General features: G+C 40.3%; 1 long non-coding RNA gene across 2 annotated transcripts; it reads right to left on the bottom strand.

Annotated features, from left to right (window-relative positions):
• Positions 1–10,757: 10,757 nt before the first annotated feature.
• On the bottom strand, positions 10,758–18,046 carry LOC308394287. Of its 2 annotated transcripts, XR_013971156.1 has the most exons (4): positions 17,975–18,046; positions 11,185–11,359; positions 10,975–11,105; positions 10,758–10,892 (listed from the first exon to the last, which is right to left on the bottom strand). It is a non-coding gene; the product is annotated as an uncharacterized lncRNA (long non-coding RNA). The 2 variants fall into 2 exon arrangements; XR_013971157.1 differs by lacking the exon at positions 17,975–18,046 and having other exon boundaries at positions 11,185–13,154.
• Positions 18,047–20,440: the final 2,394 nt, after the last annotated feature.

The following is a 20,440-nucleotide window of genomic DNA, read 5'->3' as shown; positions in this document are numbered from 1 at the left end:
TCCGACACTGGAGAAGAGGACTTTGGTGGTTTTAGTGCGCAGGAAGATGGTGGTGAATGACTGACTTTTCTTCTTGTTAAAGCCGTGTCGCTGCACCTGAGCCTAAAAGGTAGTCTGAATCTATTTTTCTGGTGTGCTGTAGGTTATTGTTATGTACTACATTTGTTACCCATTTATGAAGCACAGTACATGTTTCGTACTTGTAATTACCGCTACTTGTACATATACCTAAAAAGTTATGCAAATATGTACCCATAACTTGTTTTTCAAAATATTAATAAAAGGGGTGTGTCTCCAAACAGCCATTTCTTTCCTGACAATTCCCTTTGTGCATATTCTCTTACATATGATAAGTCAACATTGAAACACCTGCGGCTTTTAGTCAGGTGCGGCTAATGTATGTACAAAACAGGATTTTCCCCTGATTTTAGCTTATGCGGCTAATATTCAGGTGCACTTTGTAGTCCGGGAAATATGGTATATGTCTATAATCTTCAATAATATTGTTTCTGTACTTTAATGAATTCGGAATCTGTACTGAAACTCTTAAAATAAACGATTCCTCTGCAGATGATCAGTTAGCTGTTTTATAGCTCCTCAAGTTTTGGAGATAATGGGTAAGATTGGCCTATAATTACCTAAGACAGGTGGATCAAGTGATCAAGTGATGATTTTTTAAGGAAAAGTGAAATATTTGCTTTTTGATTTGTGGGTCTCGGGGTTTTATAAGGCTACTACTAGATTTTGGCAATATTATACTCTTGGAAATGTAGACTCTTCACCAGCTGATTGTACTACAGTTGTGCTTCCCAGAGTGAGAGATGTAATCACAGAAAAGCTATGAATGGCGTATCAGTGCTGATGGTGTTCCAGAAGTCATCATGGATAATGTAACGTGCTTGGATAATAATGGGCAATTTCAGTGAACTAATTACAACTCACAAGGTACACGGTGTTGTGCTTCATGTAGCATTCCAATGACACATTGCGAAACCTATACTTCCTGGATTATTGTCTGACCATACCTGAATTTGACACGCTTTGGTCAGACAGGTGCATTAATCTAAATAGTAAGAAGAAATATGGAGCAGTTGCACTGTTTTCAATCTAAAATTGTGTGATCCTGTACATGCTAATGTGAAGTAAAGCTTCTGTGGCATGCAAATTGAATGGTCAACTATGGAATGTGTCCAAGAAGAAAGCAAATTTGGCCTTACTATTGCTGTTTGAATACAGTTTGAATCAAGACATTGTTTGGATTCCTCCATCAGGTGTGGTGAATAGAGGGTACTAATGGAGCCCGATCACAATCTCTGTCAGTTCCACAGGTACAAGGACAAATACCAGAATTCTTTATCATCTAATACTGCAATGCTTGCAATCATTTTAGATGTAATATTCTTATTGTATCCTTTAAAGATCTTGATTCATTTTATTAATCTTAATTTTTTTGTATTTACTTTTTAATCAAACGATTTTTTCAGAGCGCTTTTAATATCATTTGGCTGGTGTAAGACAGAAATTAGAAATTAGGGGATAAATAAAATATTCTTATTATTATTATATATGTACATTTGCAGTGAGACAGAATTAAATTATTCTTAAATCTTAGGCTGAGTATGATTCTTCTCATGGGTCATGGTCTGTACTGTGCACTTTTAATTAAACAAAATTAGTTTAAAGTCATGCTATACAAGAACAGTAATACTAAAAAAGGCCAGCTAAACAGAAACAAGGCAGTTACTGTACATCATCTCTTAACAAGCGGACAGTGTTAATTGTGAGAACTAATGCATTAATTAATTTGCATTGTCAGTCATATGATTATTAAAATGAGCTTTTAATCTGAGAGATTAAGAGTGTGTTGTGTTCCCATGGCGCAACAGTAAAAAGTGGGTCAGATTTACTGAGCAAAAAGGGCATATTATCTTTCATTTGATTTATCATTTAATTTAGCTAGGGAACACAACGATGGTAACTTTTTGACATTTGAAATAATCAAAGGAATTACACACTTTACTCACTACCAGCGCAATTGATTTTCATGTATCTGGGAACATCAAAGGGAGATTGTTTCAAGTTGAGGACCTTCTCCATGCTTTTTGATCTTCCCTCACTGTTTTCATTATTGTCAAGCAAACACTAACCCGTATTAATGGATGAGGGTATTCAACAAATCCAACCTCTTCTAATTACAAGGAATGAAAGGCAGTTCTATTTTTGATGAGAGCCTCATACACAGAGATGGCTTTTTCGAAACAAACACTGTCTCCTTTATCGCCATTAGCTTCAGAAAAATGATTGAATTTTACCACGCACCCACATATTTGGAGCCAAAGAAGTGTGTAGGTATAGATAATCTCCAAAAACACACAAAGACACACACACACACACAAATTAAGAAAGTATGAATTCCTGGCAAGAAATTTCATATAAAATGTATGCCAAAAAAGAGACAAAACACTGGGCTCTAGTCACACTGAGGAGTGTCGCTCACATACACACAAACACACAGACTGTCTTTATGCCAACATATTGCAGGTCTGGGTGCGCCTGGGCTCAGGGCAAACAGACAGACGCAAGGGTCACCGACTCACAGCTTGCAATGGGGCTAATTGATGTCCATCCGCTTCAGGAAAGTAAACAGAAGCATGATAATGTTTTTATTTTATTTATTTACTTTCATTTATATATATTTTTTGCTTTGGTTTGTTTTCAAGGCTACAAGGGCAGCATATGGAAATGTCTGAATATAGTCAGTTCAATGACTTGGATATTTAAACTGTTTTTGCATTTTTAACCTGGAAATGGCTCCCAGTTTGTGGTGCTAGTTAGATTATCAATACAAAATGTAGTCTTCTGAATAATAAAGCCACTATGGAACACCTTAAACTGTTCATCCAACAGCTTTGGCTGTTTTGTAGCTGCCTACTTACTTTATCTTACAAATTAGAGACCAAAATGGGTCGTATACTTATAAGATTTTAAGACTTTGATTAGGTTATACTAACCAGGTGAAAATGTATAGTTGTACACAATTGGTATAATTAATTTGAGGAAAGCAGCTCAAACAGAATGGAGAAAAAAAATCCCATAGCCTACTACTTAGTCTGATGAATCCAGGCCATTAGACAGTGATTAACCATGAGCTCAGCTGTTTACATTCTTAATTTATTGATTTACATTTAGCACTAATGTGATTTCTACTCAAAGACCACCTTTGAAATTGGGTTAGCACGAAAGTTTGTGCAGCAATACCATCAAAGTGTCATGGCGCTGACAAGCCTATCAGCAGAGAGCAATCAAAAGCATAAGCAAATCTCATTCTCTCACTGAAATGAACTATAACCATCTAATGTAAAAACCACGGGAACCAATAAGTATACCATAGGCAAATATGGATCTGCTGAAGCATCTAGAATCCAAATGGCAATTTCCAGCAATTATTACGTATAAACTGACAAGCTTGACACATGGCGAGGACTTCAGAATCCTTCATTCTCTGCAGCACTGAGTCAACATTCAAGTTAGACTGATAGAGTGAACATCTCATGTATTCAACTGCTACTGTAAAAAGATAGAATAGAGAACTATATATCATAACTAATATATATCACTGAACCCAATCATAAACTGGCATTATAGAAAATTCAGAGGTCAGTAAGCATTGGTTAGCTTAGATAAACTGAACAGACTGCATATTTTAAAAAAGGAGGACGTAACCACTTGAGTTAGCATGAGTCTTTACAATGGGACCTCACTAAGTGTTTTCTCTTTTGAAACAGGATGTAAGAGATGGATCTGTCTGACAGAAATAAGGGGCCACTTGAGGCTAGCCCAAGTCAAAATGCTATAGTCAGCCATGTTTAAATGCAGATATTTACAACATAAAAAAAATTTACTTTGTTCATTTTTGGTGAGTGAAGTTCAAATCTTTTGTTGGTTTAGCAATAATTAGCAGGGATCTGTGTTTGTGTGCTGTAATAGAGATTTTATGGCTTGCCAGCATTAGCTAATAACTTTATACGCCAAACTATACTCCAAATATAGCTTCTTCAACACCAAGACTAGCAACTGAGCCCATAAAACAATATGTCGAGAGTTTACTGAGGTCAGTTAGAAAGACTGTTTAGGCTTAAGGGATTTCTGCACTTGTTTCACTATGAGACCTGGAAGCTAGATTTATCATATATATATGCAATGTTATATATATAATAACCTTAACCCTAGAACACTATCGCCAGGTGATTTTCACCCGAGCAAATGTATTTACATAATTTTCAATATGTTGCGTTTGTCTGAGTGTGGTGGGTCCCTGGGTAGCTTCAGCATTGTCTTTGAGGTCTTTGAAGGCGTGGGTGTTTCCCTACCCCAAATCCCGCTTTTTCCTACAGGCATGTGTTCGGGTAAATTTCACCCGGCAAAAGTGATAGAGGGTAAAGTAGGCTTTGGGTGGATTTCACCCGGTGATAATGTTAGTGTATAAAATCAGGTGATCTTGCCGCATTTCAAGGGTGACAACATTCAGGCTCACCATATTTACTGTCCCTCTTCAACTACAGCTGTCACCCTGTTGCAGGTTTAGTGTCTTTGGCATCCCAGCTAGTGAGTAACACATAGGCAAGGTTTGTTTAACTTGGCAATTATTAGCTGATTAGATTTCTTTTTCTTTTCTTTTTTTTTAATCTAAAAGCTATGTTATGTGGCATGACCTTAGTGGGAACAATAAAAACAAACAAAAGGGAGATCCCACAAGTGATGAAAGTTAAAGAAAATCACCGCCAGGCTCCAGTGCATTTCTCTTTACCAAAGAATTAACCTTGGTGTCCTTCCCTGACAAAGCTTCAAAAAAGAAGTTTGCACTGCTGCTGTCATCCATGCATACACAACCAAGCATAGGACCCACTCGTAAGCCTGAAGTGATTGAATTTTACAACAAAACAAAGGGAGGTGTCGATAATTTTGACCAGATCTGCGCTCACTATGGTTGTGGAAGAAAAACCAAGAGATGGCCCCTTTGCGTGTTCTATGGCATGGTCAATGCTGGTGTGATAAACTCATGGATCATTCACAATGAGAATGCAATGAAGAGAGGTGACAACCAAATGCAGAGGAGGCCTTATATGCAGGCTTTGGCATTGGCACTCATCAAACCACGGGCAGAGCAGAGGCTCCCTTCTTCAAATCTGTCACGTCAACTCAGAGTCCTGCTCTGTAGCGTGCTCGACATCCCTACCCCTGGCACTCTTGAAGGTGAGGCAGGACCAGTGGCAGCAGAAAGCAGTGGTCCCTTAGTGAGGTGTGCTGACTGCCCCACAGGCTTGGACAGGAAGACGTGATACAGGTGCCATGTCTGCCGTCGACGGGTGTGTCCACGCCATTACTACCCTGTGTGTACCGACTGCATATAAGGAATAGGTAAGTAAGAGTGGTCCTGGAATTTGAATGTTATCCTTATTTAGTGCAGTAGTTATGAATAAATATCAACAAGTGGTGATTTCCAAGGGAATTCATATGGTAAAAAAATATTTTAGTCAACTGGTCATTTTTACCCACTCAAAAAATGCCATTTTTTGTTTCTCTCTCCTGCAGCTGTTCGCGTGTCAAGGAGACTGTGCCTTCACCAGGGAAGACTCAAATATCCCAGGAATGGGTGGACCAAAGACCAAGTTTCCAGCATCATTATATTTTTGTTTAGTTCTCCAACTGCTAATTTTCCAGAAATTTTGGAGCATTTTTTAGGGTCCCCCCATGAAACTTTTTTTTCCATTTTGTTAGATATGGCACAACTGAAAATAAAAGAAAACCACTCTAATTTGTCATGTGTTGTCATATATTTTATATATTTTGATGACAAGTACTTTTTGTTGGGTATATTATATTGGGTAAAAATCACCCGACGTTAGTGATGGTGTTACTATTTTTAGCGATAGTGTTCTAGGGTTAAGAAGACAGACAATGCCTATGCTAGATCATTAAAACAAGAAAAAAAGAGGTTTTTTTTCATTTATTAAAAAATAAACAAAAAAAAACCCCATTGTCCAAACAGAAATTTTAATATCCTTTGCTCCGTTATCATATTTATTTTTTTGTGCGCTCTTTGAGGTCTCTCATTTGTATATATACACATTTCTTTATAATGACGTCCGCAAGGAAGGAAAACTTAAGTAATTTGTCTCACTCTGCCTGTCTTACTGTGTGATGGACTTACACACAGAAATGCAACAAGAGCTAGGAGAAACTTCAAACAGGCTGAATATTGCCACAGACTTGAGAGTAACTCTATCATGAAACCCCTTTGAAACATAAATGGGTGCGAACACGGAAAAGTGACATGCTGTGTTGGGAGTGAGGCTTTGTCTTTCAATAGCAACTCAGCTTCAAAGTCCTTGCACATAGGCACTGAAGACATGGGGTATCTGTCTGAACATCTACTGCGTGTGGTGACATGCAGCTTCAAAGTGCAACTCAAAAATGCACTGAGAACGTTGGACATTTATCTTAACATCTCTCTGTTGTAACGTATCAAAGAACTCCTCTGCACCATTGGGGCAATTTGTTCAATACAACTAATGCGATTTAAATGAGGAGATGCTATGGAAGTTGCTTTCACTCAGATTTTACCTTTATTTAATATTGGTAGTCTACCGACACATTGAGTAACACTTGATGTTACAGTTTATGTGGAGGACTCACACGCAGGACTCAGATGCACACAAGAATTTTTTTTTACAAAGTCCACCGGGTGTATATACAAAAGGTGCAGGGACAGTGCTATATGCAAAAAGGTGACAGGACGGGGCTCCAGGGAAATCCAGGGGAAAAGCACTTGTTCCTCTTCAAACAATCCACACACGCGACCAGTCTCTCTCTCCGACACTCACCACATGGGAAACAGTCCAGGGAGTCTGTACACAGAGAAACGCTTGTTAATACAAAAGCACTAAGACATGAGCGAAAACTTTCTGAGGCTTGACTTCACTAATGCGAGTCACACACAATGATCCAGCGAAGAACAGCAGTCGCTCCTTGGCTTTAATGCTGGCCACACTAATGAGGCTCAGGTGTTTCTTCCTCGGTGGGGTGTGGGCGGAGGGTGTGAACCCGCAATAAGTTCCGCCCAGGCAAGCGAGAGAGAACAAGAAAGAGAAAGGCAGAAACTGCTGATCAGTGCACTGCTGATCCTCCAGGCTTTGACAGTTATCATTTTTTAAATATTTCATCTCGTCCAAATGTTGCCCTGCCTATGGACATATGAATTGTTTTGTTTGTGCAATCATGGAAGAAATTCAAATGATGACATATTCATCACTTTATGCTTAAGCAAACCTTTGTCACCTAGATAGGTGCAAGAGCTTCTGATGGATAGAGCCCTTTCTGTCAGCATGTAGTTATTTGAAAGGGCAAACTGTAAGATCACTTGTCAACTTCAGCTTCATTCTGACAATGTTTTGTCAGGAATGCTTTCATGGCTCATATCTTCTACAAAGCTCTTTGAGAATACGTGTTAAAAAGAAAACAGTTTCGTAAGTCTCTGTCATTTTTTTAAATTTGAGGCTGTTGTCTTATGCATTGGTCGCCATCCGATGATGAATGGCATAAAAGCGATTCTTGATTACTTTTGCAGGGTTACATGCACACATTTTTCAATCCATCACTGAAATTTTTATTTCAGGTCAACTGTTTATATTGGATATGATTTAATCCCGTCCAGTTTTTACGTGCACCAGCAAATTTAATCAGAAGAGTGTGACATGCATCAATGGATATTATCCTGTTTTTGTTAGTCTTTCCCGCACTTTATTACCTCTCTGAAGAATATCTATTTATGCTGGGCTCAGATTACTCAAGATTTTTGAATGTTCTGACCCTCCAGGTCTGAAAAAAGGGCCAAGTTACTAAAACCTCATATACTCAAGTGACCAACTCCATTTGTGTCCTTCTGTATTGGCCAGTATATACGGTGGGGCAAAAAAGTATGTGTGTCTGTACACATATATCTTATTTTCATTGTGTCCTAATCCACAAAGTCGTCATATATCAGGCTAAGAGGCATAAACAAAACTTAAGCTTTTGGAGTTTGCATTATGTCTGCTCACTATAATCACTATAATAACCACGATACTTACTGTACATCACAAAGGTCAAATTTCACTTAATCTAAATCTAAAGCACTGCAAAGAAACAATTCTAATATAATAACAACTGATAAAAATGATTAGGGTCAACAGATTGAGCACTTTTTTAAATTAAAATAAGGATACACTAAAGACAATTAACACAAACCTCAGAAGACTTTTAAACACTGTCCATAAATGGCATCTTCATAATTAAATATAGTTCATTTTTCTGTAATATTAAAGGACCTGTAGCACCAAAGTCATTATTCAAGGGAGCTTCAATGCGTTATATTCAGCTAGCCAAACTTTATTTCACATTATCCCAATGTATACTGTAGTGTGTATGTACAGTGGGGCAAAAAAGTATTTAGTCAGCCACCGATTGTGCAAGTTCCCCAACTTAAAATGATGACAGAGGTCAGTAATTTGCACCAGAGGTACACTTCAACTGTGAGAGACAGAATGTGAAAAAAAATCCATGAATTCACATGGTAGGATTTGTAAAGAATTTATTCGTAAATTGGGGTGGAAAATAAGTATTTGGTCACCTCAAACAAGGAAAATCTCTGGCTCTCACAGACCTGTAACGTCTTCTGTAAGAAGCTTTTCTGTCCCCCACTCGTTACCTGTATGAATGGCACCTGTTTGAACTCATCATCTGTATAAAAGACACCTGTCCACAGCCTCAAACAGTCAGACTCCAAACTCTGCCATGGCCAAGACCAAAGAGCTTTCGAAGGACACCAGGAAAAGTATTGTAGACCTGCACCAGACTGGGAAGAGTGAATCTACAATAGGCAAGCAGCTTGGTGTGAAAAAATCAACTGTGGGAGCAATCATCAGAAAATGGAAGACATACAAGACCACTGATAATCTCCCTCGATCTGGGGCTCCACGCAAGATCTCATCCCGTGGGGTCAAAATGATCATGAGAACGGTGAGCAAAGATCCCAGAACCACACGGGGGGACCTGGTGAATGACCTGCAGAGAGTAACAAAGGTCACCATCAGTAACACACTACAACGGCAGGGAATCAAATCCCGCAGTGCCAGACGTGTTCCGCTGCTGAAGCCAGTGCATGTCCAGGCCCGTCTGAGGTTTGCCAGAGAGCACATGGATGATACAGCAGAGGATTGGGAGAATGTCATGTGGTCAGATGAAACCAAAGTAGAACTTTTTGGTATAAACTCAACTCGTCGTGTTTGGAGGAAGAAGAATACTGAGTTGCATCCCAAGAACACCATACCTACTGTGAAGCATGGGAGTGGAAACATCATGCTATGGGGCTGTTTTTCTGCCAAGGGGACAGGACGACTGATCCGTGTTAAGGACAGAATGAATGGGGCCATGTATCGTGAGATTTTGAGCCAAAACCTCCTTCCATCAGTGAGAACTTTGAAGATGAAACGAGGCTGGGTCTTCCAACATGACAATGATCCAAAACACACCGCCCGGGCAACAAAGGAGTGGCTCCGTAAGAAGCATTTGAAAGTCCTGGAGTGGCCTAGCCAGTCTCCAGACCTCAACCCCATAGAAAATCTGTGGCGGGAGTTGAAAGTCCGTGTTGCTCGGCGACAGCCCCAAAACATCACTGCTCTCGAGAAGATCTGCATGGAGGAATGGGCCAAAATACCAGCTACTGTGTGTGCAAACCTGGTAAAGACCTATAGTAAACGTTTGACCTCTGTTATTGCCAACAAAGGTTATGTTACAAAGTATTGAGTTGTATTTTTGTTATTGACCAAATACTTATTTTCCACCCTGATTTACGAATGAATTCTTTACAAATCCTACCATGTGGATTCATGGATTTTTTTTTCACATTCTGTCTCTCACAGTTGAAGTGTACCTCTGGTGCAAATTACTGACCTCTGTCATCATTTTAAGTGGGGGAACTTGCACAATCGGTGGCTGACTAAATACTTTTTTGCCCCACTGTAAATAGATATAAAGCAGGGCTGTCGATGTTACAGCGTTAACTGGAGCGCAGAATAGACAAATGTTGTACAAACTGCTCGAAATACGTTGACAGTGACATTTCAGGGATTTTGAGTCATTCTGCGCTCCAGATGGGTTAATTGCGTTGAAAATTTTAATCGTGACAATGGATTAACGCACGTTAACGTGTTACCTTTGACAGCCCTAATATAAAGGCAAGTAGAGACAGTTATGAAAGTGCTTTCTAAGATGAAACAACAGAGATTGCTTTACTTTGGCACATTTTAATGTATCCGTATTTCTGGATTTGATAAGACATGTACTACTTGCCTTGCTTGCCCTGATGAAATAGCACTGGTATTTAGTGATGGAGCTTTGGTTTATCAGAAGAAGAAGCTTTGGTATGTCAAGACTTTAGTTTTCTCCACAGGTGTTTCATATATTTTTGACCCTGGCAACAGTACACAACTACAACCCGTAGGCAACAGTTTGTTAAGGCTCTGCATGGAACCAGCAGTTGTATATTATGACTTAGAGTAATTTTTAAGCAATGCAAACATGAAAATGTGGAAGATGCTACTTAAGAAAACAACCTTTAGAAACAAAAACATGCCCAAAAAATAGCTAATTGTCATGAACCGAAGTTCCGTGCGCAAGCTGGACCCAGAAGCAGAACACACACACCAGGGTAGGAGGGAATAAAGAAAGCAAATTTATTATAACTAAAGGTGTCCCGTGAGGGTAGCCGAAAAAACAACGTATGGAACCAGAAGAAACCGAGGGACTGGGGAGGTGAACTGCGCAGGGAACGCCGAGAGCGGGGCTGTGAGAAGCTGCAAAACAAAAAAAGAGAAACAGATTACTGGGGTGCGGAAAAAAGGCAGCATACGAGGGAAGGTGGAGTATACGTCTTACGGAGGTAGCCGGGCTGAGTGAACCAGAGGGGGGGGCTCCAAAAGGGTCGAGACGGCGAGGCTGATAGTGCTTCCAAATCTCAGGCGGACAGGTGGACAGGCAGGTCGCTCACAAAAACGCCGAGTTGTGATCTGAGTACACAGGGTAAAACAGAGTCAGTTCCAATGGACAATTTGTCATAAGGGGTTTTTTCCCGCAGGTGTACGTTACCGCTGAGAGGCGACTACGGACTGGCGTGGAGCAGCAGGTAGGGCAGGATTAAATAGTCCACTTGGTGATCGCCTGGGATGGGATGCAGGTGTGGGGTTAGCAGCCATGCCCGTGGGCGTGGGCATCCCAACAGCACCCCGGACGCCGGGCCGCGGACCATGACAGCTAATAATTTCTAAATACATAATTTAGGGCCACCAAAGAAAATTTAAAATGAAATTTCATTGTGCAGATAGTTTATATTCTTTCATTATTTTTTTTCTATACCAGTTGTTCAATTTTCTGTCTTCCTGTCTGTCATGGCAAAACGTGGTCTTGGAGACACCTGCTGCTACTACAAAGACAGACTTGAGTATTTTGGTAACTCTTTATATCCGTCTCTAGGCTGATTTTGTAATGATTATAATTATTCATGCAGACTTCATTCAGATAGGCCACAAAATCAATCTCAGGAGTGATCATGGCAATTCGGCTGATCTTATTGTTGGTCTAGGTAAGCAAATAGCTTAAAAAAAAGCACATAGCTGAAAACACCTCAACACAAAGATTAATAGGTATGATAAAGTGCTTTTTCCATACAGTGTAGCTTTTGCTATTTCATTTGCTTTAACCTGTCCATAACTGATACATATCTGCAAGCCACTTTGCAATACACCTAAACCCCAGCTCCTTTATTTAATGATTTATTTGACTTACTGATTGTCAAATATACTGTCTCAAATCTCCACCCCATCCATTCCACATGTGTGCAATCAATAGCCAGTCTTAGAACAGGGCATACCTGCTAAATAGAAACAACTAAATGCAAAACTGTCAGTCATGTTTTGCATGTAGTGGTTCTGACTGAAATCAGTTTATATTTCAGTCAAATGTTGCTACTTTTAATTTCATAGCTATATATAATAGAACTATGATTCAGGTAAGAGGGTGAATGGGAATACTACTCTAGGACTAACCCCTACCTAAAAACAAGAAAAAAACTAAAATATAAAAAAGAGCCATAAGATTACCATAAACTTGTTTTATATTTTGTACAATCAAAAGGTTGTACAAAATATAATGTGCCTAAAATCTTGAGAATCTTGAGAATTTGAGATGAATTTACACTTAACAAAGTTATTAGTTCCATAGATTCGGTGCCAAGCTACTATGACCTCTTGTCTCAATTAATCTATCATAGTGGCTCACCTTTGACCCTTTTTATATTGTAAAACACAGTCCAAGGACCTTACTCTGGATAGATATTTAACCTTTCACATTGACACTTGCGCAGCCTGGCAAAAAGGGCATCTCTGCCCTCATCAGTTCAGTTGTTCAATGATCATTTGGCAGATGTATAATGTAAAATTTCTCACATATGCCCACCAGTAGATACAACATACATGGTGAAGCAGAATATATAATAAGGTGGCATCACCGAGAGAAGAATTTTTGGGGGGCTTTCTCACTTTTGTAACAAACCAGACCTTTCTCTTTGCAAAACTAGTATTAGCCAGGTTTGTAGCTTTATCTTCCACACACACATGCCCACACACACATACACACACACACACACACACACACACACAAGTGCTGTAGAAGTAATATTTTGTTTCTCAGTACTTAATCCTCCTCCTGTCTGATGATCTCTGGGATCTGCAGTATCCATTGCCTTGGTCTTGACAATCCCCCCTAGATTACTTATCTTACTTATCATCCATCTATATCCCTCTCTCACTCTATTTGCCAACATATCCCTCCTTTCCTCAGTTCACTTTCCTCTTATAAACCTTCCACCTCCCTCCCCCTTTCTCATGCAATATGTCTCAGCTAATTGTATTAATAGAAACCAATAGCTCAGACATTGTAGGGTTGTAAATGACTACAGTCTTCTCTCCTTTGTTTCAAAAATACAAACATGGGACAGAGGGAGAAAAGACAAAGGTAGAAAAAGAGAGTGAAAGGGAATCCAAAACGGGGGGGGGGGGGGGGGGGGGTTAAGCAAAGAGAAAGTAATTACAGCAAAGGAGAAGGAGAGAGACTACAGACCCCACTCAATAAATCAGAGCTGCAGAGCAACCTGTCAGTCTCCAGGCTCTTTTTATTGGTCACCAAGGATCAGCTAGTATTAGTCACTGGGGTCTCACTGTGTGTGATTGGATGGTCGAGTGGGCAACGAGTGTGTGCCGGTGCGCGAGCATGTGTGTGTGTTCGCGTCTGGAAGGATTCCATCAATAACACATGGATTGGGGCCACAGGCGGAGACAAGGAGTCATGTTGAAGATGGTGGCAGGAGAAGAGCAGCCTTCCCCGTATGTGTGTCTGTGCTGCATATACATGTGTCAGTACTCAGACTGGGAGAAAGGGAGAGGGGGGGAGTGAGAAAGGGAGAGGGAGAGGTTTTCATGTTGGGTAATGAAAGAGCATACAGTGGGAGAGGGAGTGCAGGGGAAGCGAAATCCAGTACTCACTAATGATCATCATGAGCAGCAGCAGCCTGTGTGTGTATCTGTGTCAGCTGTATATGTGTCTGAGAAGAATCATAATTCAAGGCCCACTTTTGCCAACTCTAGCACCCAAAAGCATTAAGGTTATTATTGATGAGTGGAATTCTTGTGATTCTTGGACTGAGGCTCTGTTTGTATGTGTGGCAACAGTCAGGTAAAGAAGATAAACTTATGCCCCCCCATACCCCTAAGCTCCTATTATGGCTGTCCAAGGCAGCAACAGGGTCAAGCTGAAAGAAATAAAGAGGTAGAGGGAATCACAAGAGGGAAGAATTCAGTGAGCACCCTCAACAAAACCTAAAATACTGATTTTCTCTGTCTGTCACACACATGCACCTGGACACCTATGTTTGTGGGGACCAGTCACTGGTAAATGCATTCCCTGGCCCTTTATCTTGGCTATCGAATGGCTAACCTCATTCAGATTCAAATTAGTGCAAATACAATTGTGTTGTAATCCTAAAACAGGAATTTAAAATTTGTGGGGACAAGAATATTGATACCATACTGGCCCACTGGAATTGAGCCTAATATTACTTCTTGAAGTAAAGCTCAGAATGCCACATCAGCTGATGGATGAGTCAGTTCCCTTCTGTGTACAAGACACCTCTGCTTGCACATAATTGCTAATTGCTGTTAATTCTACTATCCACTTTGCAACAACTTTTCTCCCTGTTATTTTCTTTGCAAATCCATTTCAACCAATTTACAGTAATTAGGCCAGATTTACTAAATGGGGCAAAATAGCATCTAAACACAATCCCCAAGTAGTCCACATAGGTGTGGCTAGTTTTAAGTGTAATGCAAAAAACTTGTCCTGTTTTCTAAATCCAGCAGATTAATTTCGATATCAAGATAATAAGACATCATTTCTTCGCCATTAAATATTGTTGCCATTAGCTGTACATTGCATGTCGTAAATGTTTGTTTGCATATTTCTCCTCCCTATATTTTGCACCTTGAGAAAGGAAATCCCAGATATACATATGCAATAGGGTCAGTTGCAAAAGTCTCCAAGTTCCAACCTCTTATTCGCATGAGCTCTCTTTGTAAATAACAAAAGGCTTTATACCAAAATCTATACATTGGTAAATCTGACTGTTAATCTGTCAGATATTGCTGCTCCTCTTCCCGCTTTTATTGTATGCACATGGAAGATGCTGGCGAGGTGTCACAACAGAGCCGTTACACCAAATATAGATTGCTGATGGAATGATGATTCTTTTTTGACTAAAGTGTTCTTAGCAAAAATATAAGATGCTCTCTGTCTCTCTCTCTCTTTCTGTTGACAATACTCAAAGACGTCATGCATTTTGGGGTCAAATTGAAAGAAAGGCACATGAGAGGTCAAATCTGATATTATATTTAAATGCTAGCTATAATGTGATACTTAGAATCCCTAGATGCCAGTAAAATACATTTTATGAAAGTTTGACCTTATTTGACTTTGAAGGAAAGGTCAGAGGTCAAGTGATGCAATTGTTTAAAGAGAGAGAAAAAAAGGTAACAATAGGAAGTTTTAATCCCTTATGTCTTTTTCTTTCTCAGGCGGTCGAGTGAAATGGCATCAAACACAGAGTTTAACTATAAAAGTGCAGTTAAAAGGGCTTACTGAGTGTATCACAGACTACATAACTTTCTGCACCGACTCCATTGTTCCAGCTCAGACTATTCATTGTTACCCAAATAACAAGCCGTGGGTGACTAAGGACATCAAAGCCCTCCTCAACAACAAGAAGAGGGCTTTCAGAGGGGGCAACAAAGAGGATGTGAGGAAGATCCAGGTGTTACTAAAGGACAAGATCAGAGAGGCTAAGGACAATTACAGGAGGAAGCTGGAGTGGAAACTCCAGCAGAACAGCATGAGAGAGGTGTGGAGGGGCATGAAGACCATCACTGGATTCAGGCCAACCAACAGCAGGGGAACTGAGGGAGGTGAGAATAGAGCCAATGAGTTGAATCTGTTTTTCAATAGATTCGACACCACAGTGTCTGCTCCTACCCCCACAACCTCACCTGTAGTCAGCCTGGAATCCAGAGCCACACCACTGTGCCAGCCTCTCTCTTCACATGGCGCTGTTGCCTCCTGTGAGATTCCTGACACCCCTCCCCCACCCATCACCTTCACTCAATACCAGGTTGAGATGCAAATGAGGAGACTTCACTCAGGCAAGTCTGCTGGACCAGACGGAGTGAGTCCCCTTGTCCTCAAGACCTGTGCCCCCCAGCTGTGTGGAGTCTTTCATAAACTGTTTATGCTGAGTCTGAGTCTGCAGAGGGTCCCGGTGATGTGGAAGACATCATGCCTCGTCCCTGTACCAAAGACGCCACGTCCCAGTGGCCCCCAGGATTACAGGCCCGTGGCATTGACCTCCCACATCATGAAGACCCCGGAAAGGCTCATCCTGGACCAGCTGCGACCCATAGTAAGACCACACCTGGATCCCCTTCAGTTCGCTTATCAGCCTCGTCTCGGAACTGAGGACGCCATCATCTACCTGCTCAATCGTGTCTACACCCATCTGGACCAGCCGGCGAGCACTGTGAGGGTCATGTTTTTTGACTTTTCCAGTGCTTTCAACACCATCAGGCCGACCCTCCTGGGTGATAAGTTAGCAGCGATGCAGGTGGATGCTTCTCTGGTGTCCTGGATTGTTGATTACCTGACAGGAAGACCACAATATGTACGTCTCCCACAGTGTGTGTCTGACAAGGTGATCAGCAACACAGGGGCACCACAGGGGACTGTCCTCTCCCCCTTCCTCTTCACCCTCTACACCACAGACTTCAGCCACTGCACAGAGACATGCCATCTTCAGAAGTTTTCTGATGACTCTGCGGTGGTTGGATGCATAAGCAGGGATGATGAGACAGAGTACCGGGCTGTGGTCGACTCCTTTGTCACGTGGTGTGAGCAGAATCATCTGCAGCTCAACGTGGCAAAGACCAAGGAACTGATCGTGGACTTCAGGAAGACCAGGAAACACTTGACCCCTGTTTCAATTCAGGGGGTCAGTGTTGACATTGTGGAGGACTATAAATACCTTGGAGTACACATTGACAATAAACTGGACTGGGCTAAAAACACCACAGCACTTTACAGGAAGGGCCAGAGTCGTCTCTATTTTTTGAGGCGACTGAGGTCCTTCAACATCTGCCAGAAAATGCTGAGGATTTTCTATGAGTCTGTTGTGGCCAGTGCGATCCTCTATGCTGTTGCATGCTGGGGGAGCAGGCTGAGGGTTGCAGATGCCAACAGACTTCATAAACTAATCCGTAAGGCCAGCAATGTTGTGGGGATGGAACTGGACTCCCTCAAGGTGGTGTCGGAGAGGCGGATGCTGTCCAAGATAAAGACAATATTGGATAACACCTCCCACCCACTCCATGACATGCTGGTCAGTCACAGGAGCACGTTCAGTGAGAGACTGAGATTACCGAAAAGCACCACTGAACGACACAGGAAATCATTCCTGCCTGTGGCCATCTCCCTGTACAACGCATCCACTTAACACACTGGTTACTGCTACAACTACACATGTTTCTTTTCCAACTATTTATTTATGAGTGACTTATGTATGTATGTATGTATATATATATGTATATATTGTACTATTCTTAGTTAGTGTATTGTCTGTCTTGTCTTAATGTTGGTTTAAAATGGAGCACTGTAACAAAAAATAATTTCCCCCAGGGATCAATAAAGTATTCTGATTCTGATTCTGATTCTGAAAAGGTAGATAACAATAGTAGGGAACTGAAATGTAATCACTGATAGCTTGGATGAGAGAAAGCTTCTAAATTACAGTGGAGTAAGACCAAAGAGTGAAAGTGAAAAGCAATTCAAAATCCCAGAAAGCAGCCAATTTTTTTAAGCTAAAAATATATATATCAGCGTTTACTGTGTTTTTAGCCCTTGTTCTGTCGTTATTGTGCGTCCCTTTGCCCAACTTGACAGACAGCTAACGGTTTCAATGAACATTGGAGGCGGAAGTAAGTTTAAGGCTTTTTACTTTGTCAGTAGTTCAATGATTGACATCCTTTTCTTCCCGTAAAACTAAAAACAAACACAAAGTAAATGTCACAAGATGTCTTTTCCTCTTTACACACACTTCTAGGATATGAACTATACTGTTATATAGTATGTGTAATCAACAGCGACTCAGTATTGATCACAATACAACTTAGCGAGTTTAGCTTCCTCAAAGATAAACATAGCAGATGAAATAACTGGTTTCTAAACAAATCTATGTAATAGAAATGCACCAAATAAACTTGTAAACATGTTGTACATTAATACTCACAAGCAATAACTCTCGAAGGCAGAAACGTTTTAAAGAGCAACAACATATCCTGCAGGCTAACAAGCGACCAGCTTCCTGTTTCCTCTACCCACAGGAACACAGAAAAACCCCACCAAAATAAAAGCAGGTGAGAATTCCCATTATGACCAGCTGAGGGTGCTGAAGAGAAAGAACCTATGCATGTCATAACAGCCCTCTTTTGGGAAATATGTAGTGCGATTGTTGAGGTTCTTTGCTCAACTTCTGGTAGGATCAAAGTAAAGTTTAAGTAACAGAGATGCCTTGAGTCACTGCCAGAGTCGCAGTGATTCTCTTCTTTGGAACTAATGGGCTCGCTCTGTGCAAAGTCACAATCTGGTGTGAAATCTGCCCATTTGACCAAGGAGTCACACTTAAAATTAATAATTAAAATGTAGAGTTTTAAAAAGTAGAGGCATATGAGCTTTCTTGTTGACCTAAACGAACAGAAAGAATGATAAATAAACGCATTGTAATTGGTATATCTAAATATGTTTAATATTAGTATGGTCATATTTACATAATTTCAGTACAGATATTCATTGAATTCTGTAATGCAAATTAATATCATAGGGAGAAAATTTGGTAAGCTAGCCAACTGGTATACTGATCAAATATAAATCTATAGAAAAATGCTCTCTTACCTCTTATTCCTGATGAGGTTTTTTTTTTTTTTTGGGGGGGGGGGGGGGGGGGGGGGGGGTCATACCAAAACATCTCAATTTTGTAAATTTTGGTCATATTATGTTTCAGTAAGGAAGGGGAGCCAATGAACATACTGTTTCCCGGTCCACTCCACGCCTTTCTTGTCATAACCGATTTCAACACATCAAAGAGGCAATGGGAAAAACATCTTGAGGCTTTAAAATCGGACTTTACAAACCAGTGGTGATATCACGGTAGTTATGGCCATCTTTTAAACTGTCTATGGCAATTATGTTAGCAATAGAGCTAACAATACATATACAAAAGAGTTCAACAGTGAGAATTCACAATCTTCTTCATATTATAGAAAGAAAGTATACTTTATTGATCTCCGTGGGGATTCCTCTCTGCATTTAACCCATTCTCTCAGTGAAGCAGTGGGCAGCCATTGGGCGCCCGGGAAGCAGTGTGTAGGGACGGTACCTTGCTCAGGAGTACCTCAGGGTAGCCGTTCAGTGGATTCAAACCATCGACTTTCCGATCATGATTGGGGCCACCACTCTACCTACTGAGCTATCCCTGCCCCCTATTCTATGAATGCTGCCTATCTTGATTGGGATTAGGGTGATGGTCTGTCTGTCACATTGCGATTTTATTTGCAATGTGATGGAAAAGAACTACTCTACCCGCAATCTTTTGAAACAGCAACATAACTCACCAATGGGGGTCACTTTAAATATATCAGGTTGCTCAGTGAGAGTGGAACTTGAGAAAGTGTGAGGATGGTAATTGCAGTCAGAAATGAAGCACAGTACTATATAACAAGCCTATACTTTGCTACACATTCACATAACACAAAAGATGTTATTATACATTACTGCAAGACTTAATTGGATTAAATTAGAGAAGGCTAAAAGTGGAATCAGGGATTTGCAGTGCATTATGTGATGAATAAAAATATTTTTATTTTTTGGTCCTTTATTTTTATTGTCATGATTCACCACATAGCTGGTTGGCTTGGTACAAGGGTAACAACTTTTTGTATTGTATTGATTTTCTGAAACATTGGTGGAAAAAAGTGAAAGTTACCCTTATACTCTGTTAGCCAGCTTGGCATAACTTAGCTAGGTTCTTCACCATATCAGGTCAATAAAGTAATCTGAAGATAGCTATACAAAGATGGCTCAATTTGATCCCAAGCAATTCCTCGATTCACACATCAGAGTAATGCAAAGAGCATTTATGTGCATATAGCATATTTAACAGACTCTACACTACATATACTGTACATACACACTACAGTATACATTGGGATAATGTGAAATAAAGTTTGGCTAGCTGAATATAACGCATTGAAGCTCCCTTGAATAATGACTTTGGTGCTACAGGTCCTTTAATATTACAGAAAAATGAACTATATTTAATTATGAAGATGCCATTTATGGACAGTGTTTAAAAGTCTTCTGAGGTTTGTGTTAATTGTCTTTAGTGTATCCTTATTTTAATTTAAAAAAGTGCTCAATCTGTTGACCCTAATCATTTTTATCAGTTGTTATTATATTAGAATTGTTTCTTTGCAGTGCTTTAGATTTGGATTAAGTGAAATTTGACCTTTGTGATGTACAGTAAGTATCGTGGTTATTATAGTGATTATAGTGAGCAGACATAATGCAAACTCCAAAAGCTTAAGTTTTGTTTATGCCTCTTAGCCTGATATATGACGACTTTGTGGATTAGGACACAATGAAAATAAGATATATGTGTACAGACACACATAGGGCCTCTCTACTGTGAGACAGATAC

Source organism: Rhamphochromis sp. 'chilingali' (genome assembly GCF_963969265.1).
Source record: "Rhamphochromis sp. 'chilingali' genome assembly, chromosome: 3".
Lineage (NCBI taxonomy): Eukaryota > Metazoa > Chordata > Actinopteri > Cichliformes > Cichlidae > Rhamphochromis > Rhamphochromis sp. 'chilingali'.
The sequence above is the reverse complement of the archived record's forward strand: the minus strand, read 5'-3'. Positions and strand labels throughout refer to the sequence as shown.